Here is a 12,320-nt window from a genome sequence, read left to right on the forward strand (position 1 = left end):
TCTCTGTTTATACTGAACAGTAAACAAATCTCTCCTTTCTTTGCTCTAGAAGGAAACACTACCTGTACCACTGAAGGATGATCACCATGCAAAAATTTCTGAAAAGGGGGCTAGAATAAGACAGAGTCAGTGCCTCGGCTTGCAAGATGTGCAAAAGACCTATAAGAGAACTGCCTCCCAACACACACAAAAAATCATGCAACACTGAATTTAATATTTTAAAAGTTCTCTCTCTTCCCAACCCTCTCCCCCAACCTTTCTCTCTCATATTATCACATCATCCTCTATTGCCCTGGCAGGAGAATCTGATGAAAAGGAATGGAGCTGTCATCCATAAATCGATCATCTCAGCAAAGGATGAGAGATGGGGACTGGGTCACTGAGGCACACTCTGTGAAAGCAAGCAGTTCTTTTCTGCACTTGTTCAAGGAACCAAGATTACTGTTTAAATCTTAGGAATTCTTTCATCTTCCCCAAATACTTATTTCATCTGTTCATATATTTAACTATATTTTTGTTAGGAAACCATTGACAGAAACATTCCTACCATGGCCAGGCAGGATAATAACTGCTTGAGTGTTATCTCACAACATGGAACCCAGAACTGACAAAACTGCTGCCAGCTGGAAGAATTCAGGAGAGAGCATAAGGGGTAAGGAGACACCCACCTGCCAACCTTCCAGAAACCCTTGCACTGGAAACCATCTTGACTGAGAGATGCAATCACAGGCACAAGTAAGATGATTGGCCAGAGACAAGCTGGAAAACTAACCTTATTATTATAAAACCTGAGACTGTGAGCCACATGGCAGAGCAGTCCTCCTGGGTTCTCTTACCCTGCTCTCTCCCGCCCAGGTTCCCCTTTCCAATGACGTCTTTTGCTCTGTCAGTACATGTATCTTCTTGGACGATTCATTCCCAAGTGTTAGACAAGAGTCCACTCCTGGACCCTGGAAGGAGTCCACCTTCTGGTACATTTTCATCTTTTAAGAAGAAGGAAGAATAGAAGTAACAAATAGAGGAGGGAAGAGCTCACTGAATAGCCTTCCCAAGGAAGTGAACTTCTTTTAATCCTTTATTTGAAAACTAGATAGTAGACAAACCTAGCCTTTCAAGACACCTCAAGAGTGCAAGGAGAACAACTGGTTTTCTTATTTCCAGGACTAATCCTTCTTTATGTAATGACTTCCATGAATTTAAATAAACTCAGATAATTTAAGATGTTCATCCTATATAATCACCTTTGAAGGGAAGTAGTTAAATTTCAAACCCAAGAAGGGTACTGCAGTTTCCCCACCAATTTAATTTTGGAAAATAACCAGCCAGTCTGAATTGCTTTATAAAATTACTTAAAGGAAATTTAGGCAACAAAAAGAGGTAAATTCACAAAATCTCTCTTTCAACAGTCCTCCAAATAAGTCAGGAAAATGGGGGTAGGGGGGAAACTGGTAGAGCACCCTCCTCTCTCCTTCCCCATAAACCTTTCCCAGCCAATTTAGAAGGAATTTTTGCTATTGTTTAATGCTCCAAAGTCCCACAGACCACAAATGTCTGAAGTAATGATTCAGTTCAGTTCAGTTCAGTCGCTCAGTCATGTCTGACTCTTTGCGACCCCATGAATCACAGCACACCAGGCCTCCCTGTCCATCACCAACTCCCGGAGTTCACTCAGACTCGCGTCCATCAAGTCAGTGATGCCATCCAGCCATCTCATCCTCTGTCATCCCCTTCTCCTGCCCCCAATCCCTCCCAGCATCACAGTCTTTTCCAATGAGTCAACTCTTCGCATGAGGTGGCCAAAGTACTGGAGTTTCAGCTTCAGCATCATTCCTTCCAAAGAAATCCCAGGGCTGATCTCTTTCAGAATGGACTGGTTGGATCTCCTTGCAGTCCAAGGAAGTAATGATTAGGATCAGAGTTATTCCCAATAGGTTTTTAAAGACAGAGAATGCATTCCAAACATTCAGAGTTCTAGTGTTTCTCAGGAACATGAAATCTATAACACACGATCATCTAATCTTCTGATGGAAATCCATGTGTTTCAGCAACAGCAGAGAGATGACCAGGCAGTTTAACAGCTGTCCCTGATCAGCACAGAGAGCCTTGTATCTCCCACATGTGTTCTTGACTGCCTCCCAGTTCTTTAGATCAACCCTCATCCTCTCATAATCTACCCTCCTTTTTGATGGACTCCAGACCTGAAGAACTTCTCATCCCCTTCAAATGGACAAAACTATGAATGCTTATAAAATCCCTCACTGTGTGGAATTAAAGCCCAAGAAATGTTAGATCCAACCACATTTGGCAGTATTAGTAATTTGCTAATTATGAGACTTTCAAACCTGTCCTAAAATGCATCTCCCCTGGTTCAGAGACTCTCTTCCCTCTTTTTCTTCTTCCCTCTTATCTCTTTCCTTTTTTTTTTTTTTCAAAAGCATTTCCTACCAACTAAAACTTGGACCCCTGACTGGCAGAAGAAAACAGTCACAAAGAACCTAGCTTTATGCTTTTCCTTCATGCTTTACTGTATTCTATTTACACCATGGGCTTCCCAGATGGCTCAGCAGTAAAGAATCTGCCTGCCACTGCAGGCAGTGCAAAAGACTTGGGTTCAATCCCTGGGTCAGGAAGATCCCCTGGAGGAGTAAATGGCAACCCACTCCAGTATTCTTGCCTGAAAAATCCCATGGACAGAAGAGCCAGGCAGGCTATAGTCCATAGGGTTGCCAAGAGTCAGACACGACTTAGCAACTAAACAATAACAAATCTGCACCCTGCATGACTTTTAAATAGCACTTTCTAAAGTGCAAGATTTGTCTCCCATGAGTTCTTACCACTTGACTTTTAGAATTTTGCAACTTTCTAAATTTTAAAATGACATAATGTCTTTCTAAAGCTCTATTTTTTTGTTCAGGTGTGGCAGATTTACACAGCTGACTACCCTCTAACTATAAATGAATAGTATTTATGGACCCCAAGATACAATCTCATTAATGCTAGGCTACTAATAAATTTTGCAAAACCTAAATCCTAATAATAACATTAAGAACAAGGATGGGTAGGAAGGGATTCATGAAACATCAATCCCAAATGGTGCGAAACTCGGCTGAGACCAAGATCCTCTAGTCATAGCCCAACGGTTGCTTTTAGATTATTTACACGGATGACTTTCAGTGGTAGAGGGAGATTTAAGGAGGCTACTTACTGACTTACCTACCTGTCTATCCCCTCCTTTGTGCTGAGATTTTATTTTTTGTATTTTGTTTTTTAAACCCCAACCAGGAGTAGATAGAAGAAATGGACTGGCTGACTACTGTGAAGAACAGCAACTTAATTTCACAACATATACACATACCAAAGCATAATGTTGTAAACCCTAAACTAACACAATATTATAGGTCAAATCTCAGTGAAGCTGGGGGAGAAAAAAAGAGGAGGAGGAGTTACTTACTAAAACTAAATCAGTTCCATTGGGAACATATACTTTAATGTTTAAATATACCAATAAAAATGCCATAGCAACATTCAGGGGGTACATTTTATAGCTCATTCAGCCTAGCAGAGCTGCAGTACAATTGGAAGCACACTCAGAAAAACAGCTACACTGACCTCTTTAGGCAATGCACTGGCAGTATCTGTTCTAACATTTTCAAACGAAATTATCTTGTTTATGTTATATATCTGGAACTCTGAGCTCTCACATAAGTTCCTAGAATAAAAACTAGCCACTTCAAAATTATCAAATCAATCACAGAATGACAGTCTTTACAACGTATTGACCAGAGATGTATTAATATGTCTTTTGTTAGCTTAACGTTATTGATGGGAGACATTTCAGTATCATTTCAGGTATAACCTGAATACTGATGTTGCCATTTTACATGCAAAGAGCTCTTCCATCTTAGCAAACACTGCCTCTGGTTTTTCATGTACATTTAAATTTGTGGTAATTTAAACCCCAACTGCTACTATGGGCGTCTTATCATAATACTTTAATCTCAAGCTTGTGTAAGTTTGTGTGTACAAATTTTAAAAAGTGTAACAGAAAACATACCAGTTGCCAAACCTAACAATATTACTATGACTAAGCAATTAAAAGTGATCCTGCAGTTCCTAGGAGCTAAGGATAAAAGAGATACTAGTTATAGAAGTCTCATGATTTGATCTTAAAAAGTTTTAAAATGGAAACAAACAAACAGAGACTCATCAGTTCTTTAAAGGGGAGACTCCCTTCAAGCTTTTGATACTGATACTGTGAAAAATTATGAGTCCCTATATAGGGGTCACGGACCATATAATACATACCACAATTTAACAAAATGCAGAAACATTCTTCAGGGAGCAATTCTCCCATCCTCCCTGGCCCTGGGTAATCACAAAGGTACTTTCTGTCTCTTTAGACTCACGTACTTTGGGCATTTTACATAAGTGGAATCACACAATATGTCATCTTTTGTGTTTACCTTCTGTCATTTAGTATACTATTTTCAACATTCATCCATGCTGGCGCATGTATCAGTACTTCATTCCTTTTTATGGCTGAATCATAGTCCATGTATGGATGGATCACATTTTATTTATCCACCCATCAGCTCAGGAACACTTAAGTTGTTTCCACTTTTTAGCTATGATGAATAATGCTGCTATGAACATTTGTGTACATGTCTTTATGTGGACATATATTTGTATTTCTCTTGAGTATATACATTGGATTGAATTTCTTGGGTCATATGGCAATCTGTGTTCAACTGCCAGATCATCTTCCGTTCTCTGCAGCAATGGGTGAAGTTTCCAGTTCCAGAGAGCTCTTTTTTTAGTCACTTCTCCAACTCTGGTTAGAGAGGAAAAGTGTTTTGCCACCTAGAGAACCTGAATCATACCTCATATCTCAAATAACTGAACTCAGAACTGGAATTCAGCATGCTCCAAACTATTCTTAACTCCTAGCTCTAGACAACACAGAACAATGTAAGACTCAAGTGATATATTATATCTATTAATCTATCTCCCAGAGGAGGCTCTCACAATTTTTCAGGTTGGGTAACAATATATGTGAACCCTTTACAGCCCACCAATGAGGAGGGAACTGTATCCCCATGGCTCAGGCCACACACTGTAACTGATAATGTTTCATTTTTTCTTTGTTCTATAAGTCAGGGAGTTTCCAAGTACAGCTGAGGGGCTCCCCCACAGCTCAAGACTCTTTCAGTGGTCCAAGATCAAAACTTTTTCATAGTGATATTAAGATGCTGCCTGCCTTTCTAAAAATCTCATTCTTTCACAAGTGCATAAGATTAAAAACAGAAGGGGATGTCAGAATATAGTTGTCACCTACAAAGCCATACATTAAAGATATCTGCCAACATGTGAAACAATGCCACTTATTCACTATGTTTTGTTTTGGAAAACATAGTTATTTTTCATGAAAATATTATTATTTATGATAATATACAGTAAATTTATTTTTTTATTAAATTAAGAAATTCTTTCAGTTTCTAAATATCAATAGATATGAACATCATAAACAAAAAGTTCTTTGGGGTCCTCAATAATTTTTAAAGGAGTAAAGGGATCTTAAAACCAAAAAGTCTGAGAACTACCGCTACTAAGGAAAAGTGGTATTTTTATAATTAGATTTTAAAATAATTTTTGTTTTAAAATTCAAAAACAAATATAACTTCAAAGCCCCACATTACATTCATCCAACAAAAATTTATTTAATGTTTATCACACATGTACAAACTATTATGACACTATACTGCGATATGCCTATGTATTACACTAATCACCACCGTTCATTTTTTTGGCTCTAAAATAAATGAAGGAAAAAAGGTGTGTTCACATAGTAAAATATGGCATATTTCATTGTATTCAATGCACAGATCCATTTTTGCAAGTATTGTGACTACTCTGCCATCTTGTGTTCAGTAAAGAAACTGCACATTATTTTCATTATTTTATTTTAGAGATAAAATAATGAAACTATTTTTAAAATTTTCAATTTATTTATTTTAATTGGAGGCTAATTACTTTACAATATTGTATTGGTTCTGCCACACATCAACATGAATCCGCCACAGGCGTACACGTGTTCCCCATCCTGAACCCCTGGGTCCAGGTTTGACTAGGGGGTCAAACCTGGGCCCAGGGAATGAAAGCACCAAGTCCTAACCATTGGACCTTCATGGAATTCCACATATTTACTTTTCACATAGTATAGTTTCTCCTACACATTTACTTTCAACTCTTGTCTTTTATATTCAAAGCATATCTCGCATTATGTAGTTGGGTCTTGATACACATATACACACAGAAAATCTCTTTCATTAAAAATTTACATTTACACTTAATTACTGATGTGACTGAATTTAGAGCTACCATCTTATTAGCCTCTTTCCCCAGACCCAAGTTTTCTTTTTTTTTTTTTTCCCTCCAAGTTTTCTGTTTGTGTCTCTATTCCTCTTTCAGAGACTTCTTTTGGGCTAACCAAATATTTTTTTAGAATTTCATTTTATTTCATCTATGGGTTTTTAATATACCTCTTAGCATTATATTTTAAGAGACTGTTGTAGGCATTCAGTTCAGATCAGTCGCTCAGTCGTGTCCGACTCTTTGCGACCCCATGAATCGCAGCACGCCAGGCCTCCCTGTCCATCACCAGCTCCCGGAGTTCACTTAAACCCATGTCTATCAAGTTGGTGATGCCATCCAGCCATCTCATCCTCTGTCGTCACCTTCTCCTCCTGCCCCCAATCCCTCCCAGCATCAGAGTCTTTTCCAATGAGTCAACTCTTCGCATGAGGTGGCCAGAGTACTGGAGTTTCAGCTTTAGCATCATTCCTTCCAAAGAACACCCAGGGCTGATCTTTAGAATGGACTGGTTGGATCTCCTTGCAGGCCAATGGACTCTCAAGAGTCTTCTCCAACACCACAGTTCAAAAGCATCAATTCTTCGGCGCTCAGCTTTCTTCACAGTCCAACTCTCACATCCATACATGACCACTGGAAAAACCATAGCCTTGACTAGAAGGACCTTTGTTGGCAAAGTAATGTCTCTGATTTTCAATATGCTATCTAGGTTGGTCATAACTTTTCTTCCAAGGAGTAAGTGTCTTTTAATTTCATGGCTGCAGTCACCATCTGCAGTGATTTTGGAGCCCCCAAAAACAAAGTCTGACACTGTTTCCGCTGTTTCCGCATCTATTTCCCATGAAGCGATGGGACCAGATGCCATGATCTTTGTTTTCTGAATGTTGAGCTTTAAGCCAACTTTTTCACTCTCCTCTTTCACTTTCATCAAGAGGCTTTTTAGTTCCTCTTCACTTTCTGATTTACTTACAATATATATCCTTAAGCTTAACTAGTTTACTTCAGTTAATGTTGTAACCCCTTCACATGTAATGTAAGAACCATTTACTACATTCCATTCCTGCCACTTTAAGGAGCTCTACAACACAATGTTATAGTTTTTGCTTGAAAAAGTCATGTATATTTTAAAAGATAAGGGGAAAAAAGACTAATCCTTGTTTCCTCACATAGTTACTATCTCCTAAAGATCTGAGTTTCCATCTGGTATCATTAGCCTTTAACCTGATGAATTTCCTTTAGAGCTCCTTGTAGTATAGGTCTGCTGATACTAAATTCTTAGTTTTTGTTTATCCAAAAAAGTTCATCTTTATTTCATTTGTATCTTTAAAGTAGCTTTAATGATACAGAATTTAGAGTTGATTTTTTTTTTTTTTAAATCTTCAGCAATCTTTTTTTTATAGGGTCCAGCTGTTTTACTTCTGGTTATTTTCAAGATTTTCTCTTTATCTTTGGCTTTCAGCAGTCTGAATATAACATGCCCCTATGTGATTTTCTTTGTATTGATCATGAGTGGATTTGTCATGCTTCTGCTTCTCTGGTGGCTCAGCTGGTCAAGAATCCGCATGCAATGTGGGAGATCTGGGTTCAACTCCTGGGTTGGGAAGATACCCCTGGAGAAGGGAAAGGCTACCCACTCCAGTATTCTGGCCTGGAGAATTCCGTGGACTGTACTGTCTATGGAGTCGAAATGCATTGGACACGACTGAGCAATTTTCACTTTCTTTCATTTTGAATTAATAATTTTAGGCCTTTCACCAATTTTGGCCAATATTTCTTTAAATACTTTTCTGTACCATTCTCCCATTCCTTTCCTTCTGGAATTGCCAATAAACATATATTAGACATTTTTATTTTATCTCAGAGGTCCCTGAGCCTCCATTCATTTTACTTTGGGTCATTTTCCTCTCTGTTCTACAGACTGGATAATTCCTATTAATCTATCTGCAAGTTCACTAAGCTTCCTTTTGTTAGTTCCACTCTGCTATTAAGCCTATTTGATAAAATGTTTTGCTTCATATATAGCACTTCTCAGGTCTACATTCCCATTTTTTATAGTCCATTTGTTCATTATGAAAAATGATGAGACTTTCTGAGATTTCATATTTGTTCATTTATTATATAATCTATGTTTCTCTACTTCCTTGAGTATTGTCATAATAGGTACTTTAAAATCCTTGTGAACTAAATTCAACATATGGGTCACCTCAGGGTCAATCTCAAAGAGTTGTCCTTTTCCTTGAGCATGTCTAGAAACTCTGGATTATATTCTGGTCATTGTAAATAATATGTTGTAGAAAATCTGGATTCTGTCACATTCCTCCAAAGATTATTGCCTATTTTAATAGGCATTTAACTTGACTGGAGTCAAACTCCAAACTCTTGTTTCCCCTGTGGGGGAATGAAAACTAAAACCTCTGTTCAATCCTTTTAGCCTTAGTTAGGTTGCCCAGAGTTTGTCCATATGCAAGATTTAGACAGCTTATACTCCTCTCTGGATCACTTTTTCTGTATTCCTCATTTTTCAGTTAGTGCAAATGCTCCAAATTGTGTCATCTAGTTCTTTAAGCCAGCCAAATTCTGGATTCTGTCACATTTCTCCAAAGGTTATTGACTATTTCAGCAGGCATTTAACTTGACTGGAGTCAAACTCCAAACTCTTCAAGCCAAGACTGGGGGTCTACATCTAAATTTTAGTCACCCTTCACAGTACCAAACTGGGCATGACCTCAAGTTAAATGCCATAAGAAATAGCAATTCACCCAGTGATAATTCCTTCTTACAAGTACAGATGAACCTTACCCTCTAGTTTCTGTCTGCTTTTGGTTGCTCACCAGTGTTTTTTTGATAGCTTTTTTTTTTTAATATGTTGTCCTGAGTTTATCATTGGTATCTGCAGGACTGTTAGCCCAAAAGGAGTTAATCAGCTGTAACAAGAGCAGAACTCTGCACATTATTTTAGAAAACTAGGCAATTAACTTGCTACTTTCAATCGAGACAAATGGAAAAGAAAGTAATGAAAGACAAATGGATTTCATAATGATTAAAAGTAAATCATTTGGGGGCCTTGGTATTTAAGAACAATAAATAGAATGTTGGCTTGCAAGGTTTTGGATAATAGAGTATTTTAGGACTTCCGGATTAAAAGCACTCATTTGCCTCTCACACTCCTCAAATCTTTCTAATGACTACAAAGAATAAATAAGTCATAAAACCACAGAGGCACAGAAATTTGAAGAGGAGAAGACAACAATTAAATTTTGGAAGACTGACAAGCAAATGATAAGCAATAATATAATTAACAGAGTGAAGAAAGGTGAAATAAAGCCTATGTGTAAATTGGAGGGGAGCCAGTATGTGCAACAGAACCCTCAAAAGGTGAAGTAATCAGAAACCCCAGGTAGTTCTGAAAGTGAGCATGTAGGATGGTCTACAATTCAATATAAAAAGCAATATGATGCTTAAATCCTCTCCTGCATCCCATACAACCAAGTAATAAGCCCCTCCCTACCTAAATCCACAAGAAGTGTAGGCTTACTCCCTAGGGCAATGAGATACAGCACCCTCAGGGAAACAGCACAGTTAGTGGAGGAGAGGCCTGAACTGAAAACAAGAAGTAAAAGATCATGTGTCAAAATATTAACAGGATCCACCTCCTACCACCCATCACAGCAGAACATTTGCAGATGATTGGAAAATTGTAGCCTAAAAGAAAAAGACTTAGACAAAGGAGGCTGGGGATCCCTGCCACTGTGCTTAGTTGCTCGGTCGTGTCCGACTCTTTGTGAACCCCATGGACTGTAGCCTGCCAGGCTTCTCTGTCCAAGGGGGATTCTTCAGGCAAGAATACCCGAGTGGGTTGCCACGCCCTCCTCCAGGGGATCCTCCCAACCCAGAGATGGAACCCAGGTCTCCCACATTGCAGGTGGATTCTTTACCGTCTAAGCCACCAGGGAAGCCCTTCCTGCTACTGCCCTGAGTCAATTCATAAAAAAATGTTCTGTCTGAACACATGGAACTTCCATTCAGCTTTCTGGGCCATTACTGTCACCATGAAGGGGCAGAACATTTGACCAAAGCCTCTACAATTAAAATTATTATATTGGGACTTCCCTGATGGTCCAGTGGTTAAGAATCCACCTTCCAATGCAGGAGATTTGGGGTTCAATCCCTGGTTGGGGAACTAAGATCCCATGTGCCGCAGGGCAATTAAGCCTGTGCACTTCAACTAGAGAAGCCTACGTGCCATGACGAAAACCCAGCATAGCCAAAATACATAAATAAACACACATTTTAAAAAAAAAAAAAAAAAAATAGTATCTTAAGTACTTACTGTCAAGTTCTGCTGCACAATTTTTAAGGAGGGGGGCGAGGAGACTAGAAATGAGACCAGCACTACCTCAGAGACATGAGAATCAGGTAGCAACTGTCCTGAATATAACTTAGAAATTCAAACTGCACCAAACAACTTCAATGATGGCCAGCCCAGTTAGGAAAAGGGCTAAAATAATCTGGTCTGGATGCCTTAGTTTGCCCAGGAAAACTGAAATGGAGCGTAATAAAGGTCTCCAGCACTTCAGAAGGTCAACTGCAAAGTTATCAAAGGTCATCTAATGTGACATTATTATGTGACATTATTAGTACTAGGAAAAATAGTTCTGACATTTAACTAAAAGGAAATTGATGTGTAAAAGCATTAAAAATTAACCAGCAGTCTGAGGAGTCAGTTACACTGAGTATTTGGGGGAAAAAATCCACAAACTTTTCCTAGAAAGAATAATGACCAAACATTATTAACAACAGTTACCTTTACTATTCTTAAACTGATTTACAACACACAACAGCATTAAGCAAGGCATCCTATCTCTAAAGGATCAGTTTTCCAACCCCCTCTTTCCTATTCCATGTGATAATTTCCCTGTCTGTGCCTTAGGGCTACCAATGAGAGTTACCCCAGCTCTGAACTGCCCTGCTACTAAAAAAAAGGCCAACTATGTTCTTATGCTTTGAGTTATTTCCTATTTTCCAAAACAAGCAAGCTGCAAAGATTAATTAAGATGTAATGCTGTGGGCTTCCCTGGTGGTGCAGTGGTTAGGACTCTAAATTCCACAGGATGACAAGGCCCTTTGAGGAAATGGGACACACGAACCACTTCTCATCACCTTTGACAGACCACAGCAAAGAGAGATGATGCCAGGACTTCCCTGGTGGTCCAGTGGTTAAGACACTGCACTTCCACGGCAGAGGGTGTGGGTTCGATTTCTGGTTGGGGAACTAAGGTCCCACGTGTTGTGCAGCATGACCAAAATAGAAAAAAAAAAAAAAAAGAAATGTTGCTATAAAAACTGAATTTTAACCAACTCTTTTAGGGCCAAGTATGCCAATTTAAAACTCCAAGAGGCCCAGACACAAGGGGACTCTGCACCCACTCAATTCTTTTTTCATGATCCTGTACCTCATGAGATGATCATGAAAAAGTGTGAACAGGACGGATTTGAGAAAGGCCCATAGGTGGTCCAGGTGCATAGTACCTGCTCTAAGACTTGCGGCTAGAGCAGGAGAACCAAGACAAGTTCATTTACATTTTAGGCCTGCTGGAGCGCAAGGTGATGATCGTCTACTGGGGAAGGAGCAAGAAATTCACCGATGTCACAGATCAACCCTAACAGGTAGCAAAAGCAGTCTGCTGCTGGGTAGGGATAATAAAGCCTCGCATATGCGAGTCCCTGCACTGACAGCAGGCAAAGGTTAGCTGCTGTTGGAAAGAGCAGGAAACACACATCCTCCTTTACTCTGCACTGACGTGAGGCAAATGCAAGCCAAACACTGGAGGAGGGACAGAAAGCCCACTCAGGCCAGATTCTATGCAGATATGAACCAGATGTCTTCTAGCACTGGAAGACAGGTGGGGAAACTGCTCAGCCCCACACCCTCTGCCCTGCTCTCCTCCTCC

At 39.3% G+C, this 12,320-nt stretch overlaps 1 protein-coding gene across 6 annotated transcripts in view; it reads right to left on the minus strand.

Moving 5' to 3' along the window:
* Positions 1-12,320, minus strand: part of CYB5R4 (cytochrome b5 reductase 4) — a 128,035-nt gene that overhangs the window by 89,611 nt on the left and 26,104 nt on the right. The gene's annotated exons all lie outside the window — the stretch shown is intronic.

Source organism: Bos mutus, chromosome 9, assembly GCF_027580195.1.
Source record: "Bos mutus isolate GX-2022 chromosome 9, NWIPB_WYAK_1.1, whole genome shotgun sequence".
NCBI classification, from domain to species: Eukaryota; Metazoa; Chordata; class Mammalia; order Artiodactyla; family Bovidae; genus Bos; species Bos mutus.